The 18,536-nt window shown below is 44.7% G+C and overlaps 1 long non-coding RNA gene and 1 pseudogene across 1 annotated transcript; both read left to right on the forward strand.

Moving 5' to 3' along the window:
- Positions 1-2,818: 2,818 nt before the first annotated feature.
- On the forward strand, positions 2,819-3,957 carry LOC116461236 (heterogeneous nuclear ribonucleoprotein A3-like; annotated as a pseudogene).
- A 10,726-nt stretch (positions 3,958-14,683) lies between these two features.
- On the forward strand, positions 14,684-15,893 carry LOC116461245 (uncharacterized). The gene is made up of 2 exons (XR_009212642.1): positions 14,684-14,779; positions 15,603-15,893. It is a non-coding gene; the product is annotated as an uncharacterized LOC116461245 (long non-coding RNA).
- The last annotated feature ends 2,643 nt before the right edge of the window (positions 15,894-18,536 follow it).

Consider the following 18,536-nt stretch of genomic DNA (forward strand, 5'->3'; position numbering starts at 1 on the left):
ATTCCTGCTGCCCGGGCATCAGCAGCCATGGGGCTCAAGGAAACTGTGGGCTAGGGAGGATCATGTGTCTCTCTCTGCTTCTTAAATCCTTTTGCAAAGGAGAGGAAAGGCCCTCTTCAGGCTGGAACATCCCCAATGGTAAATCACAGTCAGTGCCATCCATGAGCATAGGAGCTGTTCACTGTGGCAAATACAAATTTAGTGTAAGTGCTCATCTTAGCTCCCCTGGTGGAAGGGCAGGTCCTTGAAGACAGGCACATCCCACCACGTCCAGCCTGGAAACTCCCTCAGAGTGCAGGTGCAAACATATGTAAAATCATTGTAAAATTAATGCAGTGATGGCTGCCTTTAGCATCGCTACATCCTCTATCCTAGAGAATTTCAGTGCCTGCTCACCTAGGCCTGGGCCTGGGCCTGAGCCCCACAGACGACACTCACCCTTGGGATTCCCCCAGCCCCCTCTCTACCCTCTGCCACCACCAATATCTCTCACATCTGATAGTTATTTCTTCCTCTGGATGTGACAAGTGCTATCTCAGAAATCGGGCAGCAATATGTTCATGGCTAATAAGCCACTAGCAGCAGTGGGTATGCAGGACTCCAGGCACTTTCCACTCTTGGCTACCTCAGAGACAGGGTGTTGCACAGTGGTTTGGGATGGGCCGGGACCAGAGTTTTCTCATTCCATCCTTCCTCACCCCCCGAGCATAAAGTAGCCCTATTCCTAAATGCGATGCTCTTTCAAAGACCAGCTGCACACAATTGAAAATAGCCTGAGAAAGCCTGTTGTACCAGCATTCACACATGCCCATTCAGAGTGGGATGAAGAGCAAATGACACCTGCTCCCAGCTGGCCCTGAGGCTGGACGCAGCCCAGACTGAGCCAGTGTCCTCGCCTCCAAAGAGGAGGCTTCCCCTGGCCTCACAGACACCTGAATTTTCTGAGATACTTTCCATCCCACACACTGTTCATGGCCCAGCCACTCTCCTTTTTATTCCCAGAATGATATCTCCAGAACAAAGGAGAGAGTCCGTGGACAGCTTTGTGTTGATGCACTTAAGTAAATGGGAGGTGGGAAGGACAAGCAGCATGAGGAGGGAGAATCCGCCTGGGAGCCGATTCCCCTGGGCAGGGAGGTTGGCAGTGATGGTGGCACAGTGGGGGCCCGAGTGTGCCCTGAAGGTAAATTCCCCGTGGAGCACACCAACAGCTGCTGACCTGCATGTAAAAGTTTGCTCTTTGATTCCTTCGCTAGGCCTTCACTCAGGCACACAACTTCATGCTTGCTATTTGTTTTTGTTTGTTTGTTTGTTTTTTGAGAAGGAGTCTCGCTCTGTCGCCCAGGCTGGAGTGCAGTGTCACGATCTCGGCTCACTGCAAGCTCCACCTCCTGGATTCATGCCTCAGCCTCCCGAGTGGCTGGGACTACAGGCACCCACCACCAAGCCCGGCTAATTTTTTGTATTTTTAGTAGAGACGGGGTTTCACCGTGTTAGCCAGGATGGTCTCAATCTCCTGACCTCGTGATCCGCCCACCTCAGCCTTCCAAAGTGCTGGGATTACAGGCCTGAGCCACCGCACCCAGCCCGCTGATATTTGTTATGTAATCAACTAATGACAAAAGAGTGCAGAGGCATGATGAGTGTTACATCTGCCAACTGCTGGGTTGTCTGAATAGATTCTCAAGCGACCATCTGAGGCCCACTCAGAAGTTTCAGTAGTGCCAGAAGGTCTTGACCTATTATTTTTAAATCAAGTAATTCTTAGGGTTTTTTTTTAAGTAACTCAAACTGGGAAAAAAATGAGTCCTGTATAACCATTGTGTAGCAGCATCACTGCCAAGTCATTTGCAATGACAACTTCCCAGAAGCTCTTATCTGCCCCCAAATTACTCTTATCTGCCCAAAAGTAAAGAAAGTTTCAATTCATCAAGTCAGAGCAATTCACAGAGAAGCAATGCCCTGACCTCTGGCATAGAAAACTAGAAGTTGGTCCTTCTCCATTTCTTCTGTTAACCAAGGTTCTCTTGGCATTTAATTTTACAAGGGCCACAGACAACTCCAGGGATCTCAATGCAATCCTGCTTCTGGCACACATGAAGCTCCTTCTAGGTTCATCCAGTGTGCCAAACACCTGGGACAGTCAGAGAAGAATAAGAATGATGCCAGCCTTCTAAGAGCTGGCAGACCAGTGAGAGGGCAGGCTCAAGACATGGCAGAGTCAAACACAGACAGAAAGCTGTGGTATCTCACAGGAAGATGGTGAGATTTGGAAAGCTCCCAGAGAAGACGGGACTGGAGCTGGGCTGCTTAGCACTGAAACAGTAGATTTGGGGAGAATATTTGCATGCAAGTAAAATACGCAAAAAAATGTTCAAGAACAACTAAAAGTGGTAGAAATGTGGAGTGAGAAATATTGAAATGTCGTCCACAGCTCAGGAAAAAATGTTTTCCAACCAGCATCCCTGACCATCCCCCCATCCCCAGGTCTAGGGCATCTAGAGCACCAAAATTACCAGCAACTCTCATCTTTCCTGACTCCTCCTGACCTCACTTTTGATCTAAAAATACATTCCGGCCTCATCTAACCATTTAAAAAGCCATTTCTAGGTCCATGTCAGTGGCTCAATTGAGATACTGCAAGACAGTGTGGTTTTTCCTGAAGTCACAACAAGCTATCAATTAAGTTCAGAGTAAGTGTGGAACTGCAGAGGGAAAGTGTGCTGATACAGGCAGAGTTGCCCAAATGGAAATGCTGGCCACCTTCCTCTCGGTCTCATATTGATCTCGAGTTGGAAGAGGTGAGTCCTGTCTCAAAATGGAGGTAAAACCGCTGCCTGGTGGCCCCCAGCCCGACTCCGGCCGTCGCCATCGCCGCCAGGGGGAGGAGGGCCATGATCCAAAGGAACCAGAGCAGTTGAGAAAACTGTTTATTGGTGATCTGAGCTTTGAAACTACAGATGATAGTTTAAGAGAACATTTTGAGAAATGGGGCACACTCACAGATTGTGTGGTAATGAGAGACGCCCAAACAAAACATTCCAGGGGCTTTGGTTTTGTGGCTTATTCCTGTGTTACAGAGGTGGATGCAGCAATGTGTGCTCGACCATGCAAGGTTGATGGGCGTGTAGTGGAACCAAAGAGAGCTGTTTCTAGAGAGGATTCTGTGAAGCCTGGTGCCCATCTAACAGTGAAGAAAATTTTTGTTGGTGGTATTAAAGAAGATACAGAAGAATATAATTTGAGAGACTACTTTGAAAAGTATGGCAAGATTGAAACCATAGAAGTTATGGAAGACAGGCAGAGTGGAAAAAAGAGAGGATTTGCTTCTGTAACTTTTGATGATCATGATACAGTTGAGAAAACTGTTGTTCAGAAATACCACACTATTAATGGGCATAATTGTGAAGTGAAAAAGGCCTTTGCTAAACAAGTGATGCAGTCTGCTGGATCACAGAGGGGTCGTGGAGATGGATCTGGCAATTGTATGGGTCGCGGAGGAAACTTTGGAGGTCGTGGAGGTAATTTTGGCCGTGGTGGAAACTTTGGTGGAAGAAGAGACTATGGTGGTGGAGGTGGTGGCAGCAGAGGTAGTTATGGAGGAGGTGATGTGGATATAATGGATTTGGAGGTGATGGTGGCAACTATGGCAGTGGTCCTTGTTATAGTAGTAGAGGCGGGTATGGTGGTGGTGGACCAGGATATGGAAACCAAAGTGGTGGATATGGTGGCGGTGTTGGAGGATATGATGGTTACAATGAAGGAGGAAATGTTGACGGTGGTAACTATGGTGGTGGTGGGAAATATAATGACTTTGGAAATTATAGTGGACAACAGCAATCAAGTTATGGACCCATGAAAGGGGGCAGTTTTGGTGGAAGAAGCTTGGGCAGTCCCTATGGTGGTGGTTATGGATCTGGTGGTGGAAGTGGTGGATATGGTAACAGAAGGTTCTAAAAACAGCAGAAAAGGGCTACAGTTCTTGGCAGGAGAGAGAGCGAGGAGTTGTCAGGAAAGCTGCAGGTTACTTTGAGACAGTCGTCCCAAATGCATTAGAGGAACTGTAAAAATCTGTCACAGAAGGAACGATGATCCATAATCAGAAAAGTTACTGCAGCTTAAACAGGAAACTCTTCTTGTTCAGGACTGTCATAGCCACAGTTTTCAAAAAGTGCAGCTATCAATTAATGCAATATAGTGTCAATTAGATGAACATTCCTCAGGTCTTTTATCTGTTGTAGCTTTGTCTTTTTCTTTTTCATTATATCAAGTATATTGCCCTGTAAATTGTGGTAGTGGTACCAGGAATAAAAAATCAAGGAATTTTTAACTTTTCAATATTTGTGTAGTTCAGTTTTTCTACATTTTGGTACAGAAACTTTAACAAAATGCAGTTTTGAAGGTGTTTCCTTGTGAGTTTACAAGTAAAGAAGATCATTGTTAATTACTATTTTGTATAAATTTTGCTAAAGTTAACTGTAAAGAAACACCTGCTGACTTGCAGTTTAAGGGGAATCTATTCTCCCCATTTCCAAACCATGATATGAATGGGTGCTGACATGTAGAGAGAACAGATAATTTGCGTGTTTGCAATGTGTGTTTTAGGTAAATAGGATTGGGTGTTTAAATTAGCATTTGTGAATTTAATAGCATTAAGATTACCTTCAAATAAAAAAATCTCAAAATTTCTATTTGGTTTTTGTGCATTTTCTTTTAAAATGTAATCACATGATTTTAGTGTGTTAGACTTACTGAGTCCTAGCTGTGTTTAGAACATCTCCATTCTACATTTACCTTGGTCAAATTTGAACTGCTGCCATAGGTTTTGGGTGTAAAGAATGTTTACTGCCCTCCATTTAAATTCTGAAAAGGGATAGTGGATGTTTTCCCTCTGCTACATTAGAAACCATTCTTAACTTTGGGAGGCCGAGGCGGGCGAATCACGAGGTCAGGAGATGGAGACCACGGTGAAACCCCGTCTCTACTAAAAATAAAAAAAATTAGCCAAGCGTGGTGGCGGGCGCCTGTAGTCCCAGCTACTCGGAGAGGCTGAGGCAGGAGAATGGCGTGAACCCGGGAGGCAGAGCTTACAATGAGCCGAGATCGTGCCACTGCACTCCAGCCTGGGCAACAGAGCAAGACTCCATCTCAAAAAAAAAAAAGAAACCATTCTTAAAAACTTTTCAAAATATAGAACCATTAAGCCTGCTGTATCTGAGCAAATTAGTGGGTACCTTTTTTTTCTTTTTTAAAGCATAAGAGGCCCATAAATCTTGAGTTATTTTCAGTAGTTTAAATTTTTTTGATACAAGTTTTCAGAGCAAGAGAATAAAAATCATGCGTTATTAAACCCCTAGCTGGCTGGCATGCTTTCCTGTTTGTACTGTATACATTTTGCTGGATGAAACCAAGGATTGTTTAGGTATAATTGTCCAAAATAACCTAACTGCAGCAGAAATGTAGCACAGTTGCTTAGTACAGGCTTCTCACTTCCTACAGACCTGAATTCAAATTTGGATAGTCTGAGTTCTTAAATTCCCAAAGACAAAGAACACACTCTTATTTCTTGTGTATATTTCAACATAAATCATGTTGTTACCAATTTGTTGGGAAGTCCCTGGTTGAGAAGAGTTTTAGATAATAAGATTGTATAGATATAGATATAGATATACCAATGTCTATACATATATAGAGACATTTTATATATATATATATATATACAGGTATATATATGTGTGTATATATATATATACAGGTATATATATGTGTGTGTATATATATAGGTATATATACCAATGTCTACTGTTTTGCATCAGCTAGTGCTTACAATTTCATTCGAGTCCTGAGTATGTGTCCTGCTGTTGCTCCTTCTTTGGTAGTTGAACATTGAATTCAAGTCTTTCTTTTTGTTTTAAGAAGTACCAAGCAAACAAGCAATAAAAAGGGGAATGGGGTGTGCTAGTGTTTGAATATGCTCTCTTGTTGCTCTAATTCTGCACCTCTGTGCATTAATATTTGGATGCATGCAATGCCAGCATGGAAATTGGCCTTCACACATACTGCAGTTTTCCAGAAACACTCACAAGCCAATAAATGTAACAGACATTCCATTTTTAATGGGCATATATGTGAAAAGCAGTGTAGAAAATAGGTTAATATTAGAAAATGGTTAAGTCCTTAATAACTTCAAGTGTGGTTATATAATGGACTCTGTCAATGTTCATAACTTAAACCTGGGTACCTGGTCAAAATAATGCTTGGGAAACATTAAAATTGAGCTGAATTGTCTCAAGTTCTTTTATTCATATAAATAAAGTTTAAATGAATGGGGGAGACTTAAAAAAAGAAGAAGAAAAGAAAAGAAAACGCTGGCCAGAGGCCCTCAAGATCCTGCACGGGCGTTTCAGAGAGGTGGAAGGATTGCTGTGGGGCTCTTATACCTGGAACAGCTCTGCTAAGAGCTCCTCTCCGGTGAGGAAAGCATGATGAAAAGATTACTATAATTCATTCTTTTTTTTAAGTAAAGCAAACACATTAAAATAAGTTCTATATAATTCACGACAAAACAGAATTGCTGGGACAGTGATGCATGTGGACATGGTATTTGAGCAAGAAATTTGCCAAATAATGAATTTAATTTTATGCCCCAATAAATGCTTTTGTTTTCGTTTCAAAGAGTAGGCTATGTCCCTCATGATTTCCAAAACACTATCTCAGCTAAGTTTCTTTTAGTTTAGTAACAAATTAATGTTGTGTTCCCTGGTTTTGTAAGTTTTTTTGAAGGTGCAGCTGTCAATACATGTATTGCTAAATGAATTGCATGTTTAAAAAATAATTTACATCAATAAACCAGAATGTCTTGATTACTTGGAGAAGGAATGGATACTACTGCTATATTTATCACTATCAATGTTTGAATAACTAACTTTAATGTCTTAAATTATTAGGTTAGATTGATTAGTTTTAGAAGAAGTTCAAAGCATACAACTTATTCCCCAAAGTGGGTCTTAAATGTAGATAATATTTTATTTTCCCTCCATTTTCCTGTAGAAAAATTGTTCTAAATTCGTTATAGAAAGTTATATGCCATTTAACTACCTGAAAGGTGATGTTAATGTGACAATTTTTGTAACTATTTCTAAAATGCCCAGAATTATACTGTATGCATACATCATTATTTATGGTGTATGGTAATAAAAATGTTTTATTTGCATCATTTAGATTGGGTTTGTCTTCAAGTAACAGAGAACCTAACAGTGCTGGCTTATTTGTCTGCAGTGATGTGGGGGAAGCAGCCCACGGCTGATCTAGAGGCTCAACACCATCACCAAGACCAGGCCCCATGAGTGGTCCTGCCCCGCCATCCTTAGAGTGAGGCTCCTGTGCGGGGATCACAGGATGGCTGCTGTGCTCCCACCGTTTCCAGGGTCCAAGACGGGAGGAAGAAGATGGACGGCAGAGGAAGGACAGAGGCCAAAGGCACAAGCCAGCATTGTCAGATCACCAAAAAGGTTTTTTTGCTTTAAGCCCCACCCCTAGTGACTTCTGATTCCATCCAAACACCCAAAATTGGGTCATATGTCCCCCGCTTAGCTATTAGGGTATCTGTAGAGTTAGATACTTTTCAGTAGGTATTGACATATAAGAGTGCTCTTAGGAAGTAGAGAAGAATGAACATTGACTAAGCAATTAGCTGTTTCTGCCACAATGCTGTGATTTTACTGACTTTTATTGCTTGTGGTAGAACCTTACATTGCATGGACTGGTTCTGGATTTCTTCTATTTCACGTACACAGGAAGGATACTTCCACACTCCCTTGAAGTCAGGCACAACCAGTGCCTGCCTACAGCTAATGAAGGGTGAGCAGAAATGATGTGTGTAGCTCCCAGGCTGAAGCACCCAGCTGCAGTGCCTGACTGAGCCCTGCCTTCCCCACCACAGCAATCATGGAAATAAGTATCAAGATGGATCGGTCTCAGAGTGATAAATACAAGCCAAGCTCTCCCACAACCCACAGTAGATGGAGCACTTGAGCAAGAAGCAAACCTTTGTTCTTTCAGCCCCCAGGACTTGGGGCTTGTTTGTTATCATCAAACCTGGCCTATCCTGACTGGTACAAATTGGTAGTAATTTCTCCAGTGTCCTCAATTAAATGTATGTATATGTTTGTTTAATAAATAAGTGGGGATATATTAAAATGTAGCATACATTTAAAAGCCAATAGCATTTCTTTAAATATAAAGGGTTGGAAAGTAAATGATCCACCCCTTTTTCACAGTTTATGTCCTAGAACGACACTGGTTTAGATGAAGAGATTAAGTGTAGGGGCATAAGGAGGGGGAAGCTTTGAGGAGTTAAAGTGGCTCTTTGAAGAGGATATGGAAGAAGATGAGGACCCCTACTAAGGAAGGTCCCCATTGATGGGAAGCAGTTGTCCACCATGGAGAAGCTGGGCCCTCCTCCATCCTAATAAGCCCTAATAAACTGATTTTTACTCTTTGTTTTGAAATAATTTTAGACTTACAAAAATGTCACACCAGTAGTCCAAAGGATCCTCCCTCGACTTCATTCAAAGCACACTCTCCTGCTTTTCCTCCTGCTGATCAGGAAATGTCTCTGCTTTCTTGGCAAGCTCATCCTTCTTTACGTACAGTTGGAATGTTAGAGCTCCTCAAGGTGGCCCCCAGGCCCACTTCTCTGTGCCATCTGCACTCTGTCCTCAGAAGAACTCGTGTGCACCCAGGCCTTCAGTTACCGCACAGCATGGTAGTGACTCACAAACATGCACCTTGAGCCAGAGCACTCCTCACATTTCCAACCTTTTGTCTGCATATTGTCCTTGGCATATCTAGTAATATCCAATTGTATACTTAATATTGGCTCTTCTCTGGCTCAAATGAACCTCACGGTAAAGTCCCAAACAGAACTTGTTCTTTTCCCCATCTACCCACACCTGGCCTTCCTGTCTCCCGGTGTTTTCTGTTTCACTGAATGTTACTAGTGTTCACCGAAGGGTGGAAGCCATGGATCTCGCAGTGCTGGTCAGCACCTCTCCAACTTATCCTTCATATTCTACAACGAATGTGCCTTTTCTCGGGAAGCCCTTCCTGACCTCCTAGACAGACCTAAAACTGCCCATGTCACCTTCACTGCACTTATGATACTTAAGATTTTATAATTATTTGTATAGTCACTTAATATTTGTCTCCTCAGTTAGGCCAGCCATCAACTTGTTGACAGAAGGACTGCTCTCTGATTCGGGGTGGGGTCCCCACCTCCTAACTCACGAGCTCAGTGCTCAGTAGGTGTCTATTGAATGAATATATGATGGACACCTTTCCAACATATGACTTTGCTCCTGAAAGTTCTGGATTCCCTTCCTCTCCTTGGTGCATCACTTAAGAGAGGGAAGATCAGTTCACTTCCCCTTCATTGAATCACACTTATGTATTCTCAAGAGATTTCATAAGGTCAGACAAAATCAACTTCTCAAGTTCAAGCCAGAACTCTTTTTTTACATTACCAGTATTTCAGAAATCGAGGTCCTCATTTGGTAAAACACAAAGAGAATTCATCCTTGTCCAAGCCAACAGTGGACATAGCAGAGCATGAGCACACTTGCCCAAAGTGCATCCTAGGAGGGGGGCCCAGCACACGCAAAGGCCCTGAGGTCAGAGCTCACCTGGTATTTGCAGGAAGAGCAAGGCCTCCAGAGTCAGGAGTGGAATGGGTAGGGAGGAGAGGCTTTTCCAACACGAGAAGCCATGGGGCTATTTGAGAGCCCCAGCAGAGGAGGCGCAGGGCTGAATGTATGTTTTAAAAGTCTCACCGTAGCTACTACGTAGAGAAGACATTGCAGGGGCTGACTGCGAGGGAAGAATTGGGAGATAGCGCTACTACCTCTCCTCCGCTATGCTCTGGCTCCCCTGAACAGATCTAGAAAGAGAAGGTTTATGAGGAAATCGGGTGGAGGAAAGAGGTCAGGGAAACAGTACGGGGAGCAGTTCTATGGTCAATGCCAAGAGTCGTTCCCTTGCCAGGCACGGCAGGGCTTGGTTGTGGCCTGGGTTTTGAGCCATGACAGAGGAAGGTACTGCCTTTGAACTAGGCTGATGGATTTGCTCCAGCTTGGGCTGGGAGAGAATGATTGAGGTCAGCTATCAAAGCCTTTCTATGAAACCTCCAAAAAGTAACCACAGCTCAGACCTAAGACTGCTCAGTGGCCTGAGAGCCAACCACTTGGGCCTGTGAGGGGAGAGATGACCACAGGCCCCAAGCCGTTGTCCCTCCCCATCTGTCCCAGGCTCAGACACTGCCAGCTTCTGCACGTGATTCTTGGTTCAGCCCCTTAGATTACCATGTTGTGGAAATTCCCCCAGGATTCTGAAGACCAAGTGAGTGGCCTCAGTAGGAGCACAGCCCTGGGGTCCAGGAAGGGCTGGACATGACACCCATTGTGCCCCTTGCTGGCTGAGTCTGTGGGGTTGTGTGTGCCTGGGTGGGTGGGTGTCCTCTGTAAGTGGGGTCAGTTACTCTGCCAACCTCAATGAGCTGCTGGAAGTACCCAGCATGATACCTGGTACACAATACACATGCAGTAAGAATCTGTTAGTATCCAAGCATTTCTGTTTCTTCCTAGGTCTTTTCATGGAAAGGGAGAGGAGGTTGTATCTGGAATTCTTACCAGGTGCCATTTTCCATGGAAACCTAAAATACATTTTGGAATCATGTAGAGCTAGTCCTTTCTCCTAGTTTTCTTTTTAAAGTTTCCTAATTGCTTTTCTATATAGGTTTGCACAGATTCTCTAAAGTAGCCTAAGAATCTGAATGGTCCTGGGTTGAGTTTGGTGCTCCTGGCTGGGAAGGGGTGAAGCCCACTGCTGAGAAGTGACTGACGTCTAGCTGTGGCCCAAAAAGAAGGTGGAAAAAAGCAGGGTCCGGCCCTCTGTGACTCCATCCACAGAGGAGGGCTTGCCCACACCATCATGACAGGCTGAATATTTGGAAACTTGGAAACTCAGAATTCAGTTTTGGTCTCCTCCACTCTCAGGAAACCCAGATGACATGTATCTGTGCATGGACATGGCCCTTTGACTACACAGAGCTAAGTGAAGGCCGGTGGGGCCCCTGGAAATAAGCAAATAAAGAGCAGTCCCCACTGTCCTTGGGGGCTTAGTGTCCTGCAGTGGAAGGTCAGTGCCCCTGCAGAGCCTGCCCTGTCTTGCCACCAGTGCCTCCCCGAAGCCTGGCCCCATGCAGGAAGTGCTTATCAGTGAGATTGTTGAAGAGCAGTCAATGTGGTCTCTACCACAACTGGCATGATTAATTTAGGGGCTGAGTCAGCTGGCAATGACAATTTTTGTCCCCTTCTGCATATAGAAACCAAAACTCTACTGTAGACTGGTTGTGGGGAGAGGGCATTAAACTCTGACAGGTTGCAAATGTCCTGGGGAAAATGACCTCTGCTCCCTCTGCTCCCGTCCGGATCCCTGCTCTGGAGGCCTGGACTAATTAGCGTCTGGCAGGTGTCTGGAAAGAGCTGCCTGGCCTGCCGTGGTGACATCATGGCTGGGCATTGCTCCCCCATTCCACTGCTGAGAAAGTCTCTGTTTCATTAGGCTGCCAGGATTACTTTTTAATTTTTTTTAATCCCCTTTGTAGGTTCTGGCTCCAATCAGTCTTGGGGAACATTCTGCACGCTCCTTCCCACTCCCACTGCCTCAACAACTGTGCTCCAGTTAAAGTTACTGTGCCCGGAGGAGTGAGGCTCACCTTCCCCAGGCAGCAGACACAGCCCCACACCCCAGCCCCCACACATTGGCACTAGCAACCCACCCTGCCGTTGCTTTATACTCATACACTAGGGATGGAGATTTCAGTGTGGCTGCTGTGTTCTCAACTTTGTGCTTTTCAAATGTTTCTAAGGGGCTTCTTCATCACCTCACTTGTTCCTGGATTGTAGTTGGAATGCAATTTAGATACTTCAAATGGTTAAGTTGGTTCAGACATTTGTAGTCTTGGGAATAATCCACTTGATAAGTTGTGGAATAAAAAAAACTAAAAACCTGTGTTCATGGAACTATACCAAAGAGTGAAACCTACAGTAACCTAGAGACTTTAATTAATAAGAATTCATCAGTATTGTTTCATCCACTGTACAAACATTCCACATTAATGCAATATGTTAGTAATAGGGAAACTGGAATCAGGGGAGAGCATGTGGGAACTCTCCATTGTGTCTGCTCCACTTTTTTAAGCCAAAAACTGCTCTCAAAAATTGTCTGTTAATTAAAAAATAGTAATATGGGCAGGAAAGAAGTAGATGGTGGCATAGATGAAATAACATTAGCCCATAGTTGGGGTAATTTTTGAGAATGGGTGATGGGTCCGTGGGTGGGGGTTCATTATAAATTATGAAACTCATAATTTTAATACAGTTTTTTAAAAAAAACTTATACTAATTCAACAATGTGTCTTTTCTCATTACAAAATAATTCACATACACTGTAGACACTTGAAAAATATTAGAAAGTACCTATAATGAAGTCACCCAAAAATATCTATCATCAGCATTTTGATATGGCTATATATACAGAGAACAAAACGGGGGTCTTACTGAGGAAGCAGCTGAGGGCCCTGTCCTTTTCTTCAGCTTTGTAGTGTACTAAGAACATCTTCCCAGGTCTTAAAATAACCCCAAAAGCATGATTTTTAAATAGCCACATAACATTTCACGGTATAACTGAAGTCCAGAAATTGAATTCCCACCTTAATGGCCCTTGTCTCATCTGGCTGAGATCATCAGAGGTGTGAGTCTGCCGTGCACATCAGGCCTGCAGCAGAGAAGCCTGATAGTAAGAAGGCCCTTTGGCCTTGGTATCCAGCTGGGGTGAATTTCTCACATTCAAGTTGTAAATGCACCTCCACGCTGTGTAACAGGGTGGAAAAGGCACATTTCCCCTTTGGGATGTACACAACCTCGAGTGGATTTACTATTTACAAAAAGGCAGAGGCTAGACTTGAGTATTCAGGGCCCTAATGTGAGTGTCGTTGCTTTCCTTGGACCAGAGGCCCACGTGTGGTCCTGGGGGTGCCCAGGAATCAAGATAATTTCTGCACCACTGAGTCACCCTGACCTTCCCTCCTGCCCAAGAAAGCACATCAGAGGGCAAGTGAGTGAGAATGATGTTACAGCAATAAAATTCACTTACAAACTAGCAAACCCTTGAACTCAACCTCACTCCCAACTGTGGCTGCAAACCACCCAGAGGATGGCCCACTGGCTGCAGGTGGGCCCAGGAGCCCAAGGCTGGGCCTAGTGATGGGTCTTCTCAGATAACCATCCCGCTCCTGGGGCAGAGAATCAAGGTTAAAGTTGGATTGCAATGGGACCCAGAAGCCGAGTAGATGGAATGCACCCTGGCCAGACTGTAAATCATACATCTAATGAGACTTCTAGCCAGATATGGAAGAAGCAGATTCTCAGTGCATGAGCCAGTTCTTCCAGAAGCTAAGCAGATACAGGTGCCAGTCCACCAAGACCTTTGCCAAAGGTATTTTCTTCACATACCTGGAGAGAAAAGAGGGCCTAAAACTTTAAATCTGAGGAACATGTGTTTTCTAAAAGCCAGGTCCCTTGCCAATATATCCGGATCTTTATCTTGGAGAGTTTACCTAATCAGACAACACCAAGGAGTAAAATCCATACTTTAGAGGAACTGGCACCATCAAGAAACTCACAGAGTACCCATGTGTCTGGGTCAAGGGGAGTCCTCCACCTCCACCCGCGTGGGAAGGATTGCTCCATCAGTCAGCCGAATTCCTGAGAATCACGGGGTCCACGGCTTTCAGCTGCATCTGTGGGGAGGTGCCTTCGCTTGTGAATGGGTCCCGTGTCAAGAGTCTCGTGGACACCACTGAGGCCCTGGAGCTGAGTAGGGGGCGGATCAATCAGAGACTCAAGTCCTCAGTCCAGAGGGCTGGCTCCAAAGGACATGCAGTCAGCCAGAGATGAAAGAAGAGGAAAGGCTTCTGTCAAGGGAAACAGCCTTTCGTGGACCGCAGGAAGCTCAGAGAAGCCAGGGAACGCTACTCCCAGACAACAGGGAGCCGTTCTGTAGACATGCAGTGGAGACAGATGTGAATAGAGCATCCCACCAATAGCCGTCTCCCCCCATTTTTAGGAAATGGATCTCCTCTTCAACGCTGTGGTTGGTGTAGGTCTGTTTGACCCCCGAGGTACTCAGATCTGCTTGCCTCTGAAGTCTGTGAAAGCAATAACCAGCTCTTCCTTGATCTGACTGGGGAGCTGAGGGGACTCAAAGGAAACCAGTAGAAAGCTTCAAAGTGACAGAGACAGGGGCTGAGGGAGAAACGATGCCAGCATTGACTACTGAGGCTCCTTGGGCAGCTTTGCCAGGCCTGCCCGGGCTTCATTCACTTGGCCCTGACAAGGCTGGGTGAGAGGGGGCATTCTTGCTCCTCATCAGGGCCTGCACATGTTAGAGACTCTAGAACATGGAATGTTCTTCTCTCAGCAAGGGATGGCTGGGAATGTGATTCCAGAGGGCACTGTGACCTCGCCAGCCACAGGGAGAAGAACCCCAGGTCCTGAGCATGCTCTTTGAGGAGGAGGTTCTGACAGAGTAGGAAGTGGGCTGTGGGGCACGCTGTTCCCACTTCACCACAGTGAAAGCCTGCCAGGAAACACATCCCAGAAATGGGATCTACTCTAGAAAATACAAAGAAGGTGAGACAGACAGAATCAAGGAACTAAAGGTAAACAGACCATGGGACCAAACCACTGAGAGTCAAGAAAATGCCATTTTGAAAGAACGTAAGGACAAAAGACTAAACTTTGAAGGTTATTGAGAGGTAAAATATACAAGCAAAATAAGCTAAAGGAATTAGAGTAGATAAAAGTGAGAGCTGTTAAAGACCAATAAACTCAATAGATAATGAAAATAAAAACACTTATTATCCACAATAGTATATTAGTTAAATTATGATAGATTACATGTGGTGAAATGATAATATATCTCTGAACATAGTGTTCCAGAAAGACCAGCAATGAACAATACATAATATGTTCTTGGCATAGTACGTGATAAAAGTAAACATAGTACAATTCCAACCTAAATATATATATATACATATGTGTGTAGACAAATATCATTAAGTATTTATAGAAGTATGTGTGTGTGTCCATGCAAATGTGCACACATAGATAAAAATATAAAAGGAAATATAGCAAAGTGCTAACAGTGGTTAACTCTGGCATTATTACTAATTACTAACTTTAAAAAGAATAGTACTTTCTAAAAACTTTTTACAATGATTCCGAATTACTTTTATTGCCTGAAAAAAAAAATTTTTCAAAATTTTTACAAAAAAGTAAAAAGATGTCTTAAATATATATCTATGGATAAATGAAGTTTTGTGTTGTTTAAAGTTATTCTACTAGAGAAATTTAATTTTTACTTAGATGTTACAGACGGAGAAATACTTCAAATTATATTCTTTATATAATATGAGGATATAATGTTCATTTATTCCTTAGAAGATATGTATTCCACATTAGTTCATGCACACTTTTGCCCAGGTACTGGGAAGGTAACAAACCAGACAGACACCTGTCCTCCATGATCTCATGTGGACGTGGGAGCTGATCACTGCATATGCATAGACAAGAAGGGAACAAGGACTGCTGCGCCTACCTGAGGGTGGAAGATGGAGCATGAGGATTAAAAACTACCCATGGGGTATTGTGCTTGTTCCTTATTATAGACAAACTAATCTGTACATCAAACCCCCACAACACGCAATTTACCCATGTAAAAAAACCTGCACTTGTACCCCTTGAGCCGAAAATAAAAGTTGTAAAGAAAAAAAATCTATCTTCTAAAGATTACACAGTAGTTGGGAGAAATACACAATCAGTAAAGAGCATGCACAGTGGTAAGAAGGGCAAAAAAAAAAAAGAGAGCAAAAGGGATGGTTGGTTCTAGGAATCTGCTGTAATTTTAAATAATCAAATGGTAAAGAACAAGTCCCCAAGAAGGTGACTTTTGGGAAAGACCTGGAGGAGGTGATGGCGCCATCCTGTGGACAGGTGTGCAAAGGCATCCAGGCCTCGCATGGCCAAGGAGGCAGGAGGCCGGTGTGCCCCATGGAGTAGGGGGAGGGGAGTAGATGAGGGCAAAACGTGACTTTGGCTATGACTGTGAGCAAGCTAGGAGGTCTGGAGGGCCATACGCTGAGAAAAATACAGCAAAGGGTATAGCTGGCCAGGGCTGCGCATGCCCAAATGCACCTGCTTGCCTCCCCAGGACCCTCTTTCAGCGCCATCGAAGTATGCAGCTCAGGGCTCCAACTCACACTTTAGCTAAGGGAGATGCAAGTTGCTGGGGGCTTATCATCATGTGTTTCCATAAAATATCGTAGTCAGTCAAAGTAAAATCAAATTCAAATCACAATTTGGAGGAACAAAATCTGTTAAAAAGGACTTGAACAAAGATTGAGGCATCGTAAGTGGGAAGCTTGAAGCAGCCATGAGGCTGACTAAGCACACATTGCCAGGAAGCAAGTAGGGGGCTCAGAGTCTCAAGGTCTAGGATGTTGTGAAGCTGATGCCTTTTAGGTGACATCCAGGACACTGAGTTAAAGGCAGCAGGTCGTCCAACCCAACCATCACCATGAAAGTTTCCTAAAATGGGTTGTGTGGCAGCCTTACCACAGCCAAGGCAGGACAGACTATTCTTTGACCAGAAGCTTCTGAGAGAAGCAGAGCTGAGTTGCCCCCAGGCCTAGACACAGGTAGCATGGCTGGGTGGGGAGGTCCAGGGTGGCCCATGGCTTTGGGTTTGGGAATCACCCTGGGGTCATGACCTTAGTCGGTTAGTTTGATGGAGCATCTTTATCCAAAGATGTGGTGCTGCCTCTTCTCAGTGCATTTCATGGTCACATATTCCCAGCAGACCCAGAGTGAAAGGGAGCTCTACAGCAAGCACAGGACACACTGAACTCCAGACTGCCATGCCCGGTGGCCTCCTCACTGCAGCTTCGCCAGGGAAGGAAACTACTCCAACCTCAGGAGAACACAGGGGCCACTGCCCATTCCCAAGAATGACACAGAGTTGGATTGGAGAAGGCTTCCCTGCCAACATCAGCATCTGCCATGCAAGCGGGGACTCTTCTGGCCAGCTTGGCTGCTAGGTTCAGCAGAGTACAACGAGATGGACCCCTCAATGTAAATTCCCTCTGGTCTGAATGGAATGTAGCTCTCTCAAAAGGGAGCCTGGGAAACCTGGAGGGACTGAGGACCTAGAGAAATCTGTGTGATTATTTCCATTTTTGGTCTCCATCATCAGGAGATTGAGGTTTCAGTTTTTAAAATATGCTTTTTAGTCTTTCTCCAGCCATTATTGATGGAGAGCTTGTTAGGTCTAAAAAATGAGAGTTCTTGGGATTATAGATTGAATCATGGATGAAACCTCTTAACAAAGAGGCTATCCTGATACATTCTTCTAAGATAAACCCTCAGCCCAGTCTTACTTTCCCAGTTTCTGAGAACTATTTTAGGGAAAGTCCCTGCTTCTGTGTACAGAGGTAACCAGTGCTACTGTTCTGGTGGTCGGGGCCAGTTGAGCGACTGTGTTATCAGTGGAGCCGCTCTCTTTATTGTGCAGAAACAGACGCTTTCTGCCTATGGAGGAAGAAAGGGGACCATGGCTGAGTGGCGCAGAGAAGCGCAGCCTCAGCTCGCTGGCCGGGCCCTGACTGTCGGGTCAACACCAACAGTTCGTGGTGAAAGTGATACTTGACACCTTTCCTGAGGAGCTCAAGGCTGGAACCTAGAGATTAGATGAAGCTTTACAAGGCAGTCACTGGAGCAAGGCGATAGAGCCGTGATTCACGCTGCCCCCCATGAGACCCGCCAGGCTTCATTTGTCCTTTCCAGGGAGTGGTAGCAGCCATCACAGTGCCCAGTACTTTGCCATTTACAAGGAACTTCTGCATTGATTATTCCCTTTGAGACTGAGACCAATGTGTGAGGTTGTTAAGTGAAGACCACATCAGGAGAGCTAAGTGACTTGCCAGAGGTCGTGAGAGGCAGAGTGGCAGGGCCTGAACTTCTGACCCCAAGTGGACTCTCTTGGGAAGCCTCCTGTTCCTCCGCACTGCCCTGCTGTAGGTGAGCTCACACTGTCCACATAGTCCACCACTGCCATGTACAAAAGTCTTCTCTAGGAATTGATTGGGCTAAGCCTATGTATCCTTCAAAACAAGGGGTCTCCCCGGCAGACTTCCTCCTACCTGCAGAGGTGAGCTAGTCCCCTCTTCTCTGGGCTGCACCTGTCCTCTAAGTGCTCAGCTATTGTTTCTTACTACTATGTACTATAAGTGACTTATTTGCATGTTGAGCTCTTAGCCTGTGAATTCCTTAGGACAGCAACTACTTCTGGACAGGTGGAGAGAGCAGAGTTCTTGAGCATGTGGTCTTTGGAATAAGGCTGCCTAGGATGGGATCCCAGGC

The sequence above is a fragment of the Hylobates moloch genome, unplaced genomic scaffold (genome assembly GCF_009828535.3).
Source record: "Hylobates moloch isolate HMO894 unplaced genomic scaffold, HMol_V3 SCAFFOLD_3, whole genome shotgun sequence".
In the NCBI taxonomy this organism is placed as follows: domain Eukaryota; kingdom Metazoa; phylum Chordata; class Mammalia; order Primates; family Hylobatidae; genus Hylobates; species Hylobates moloch.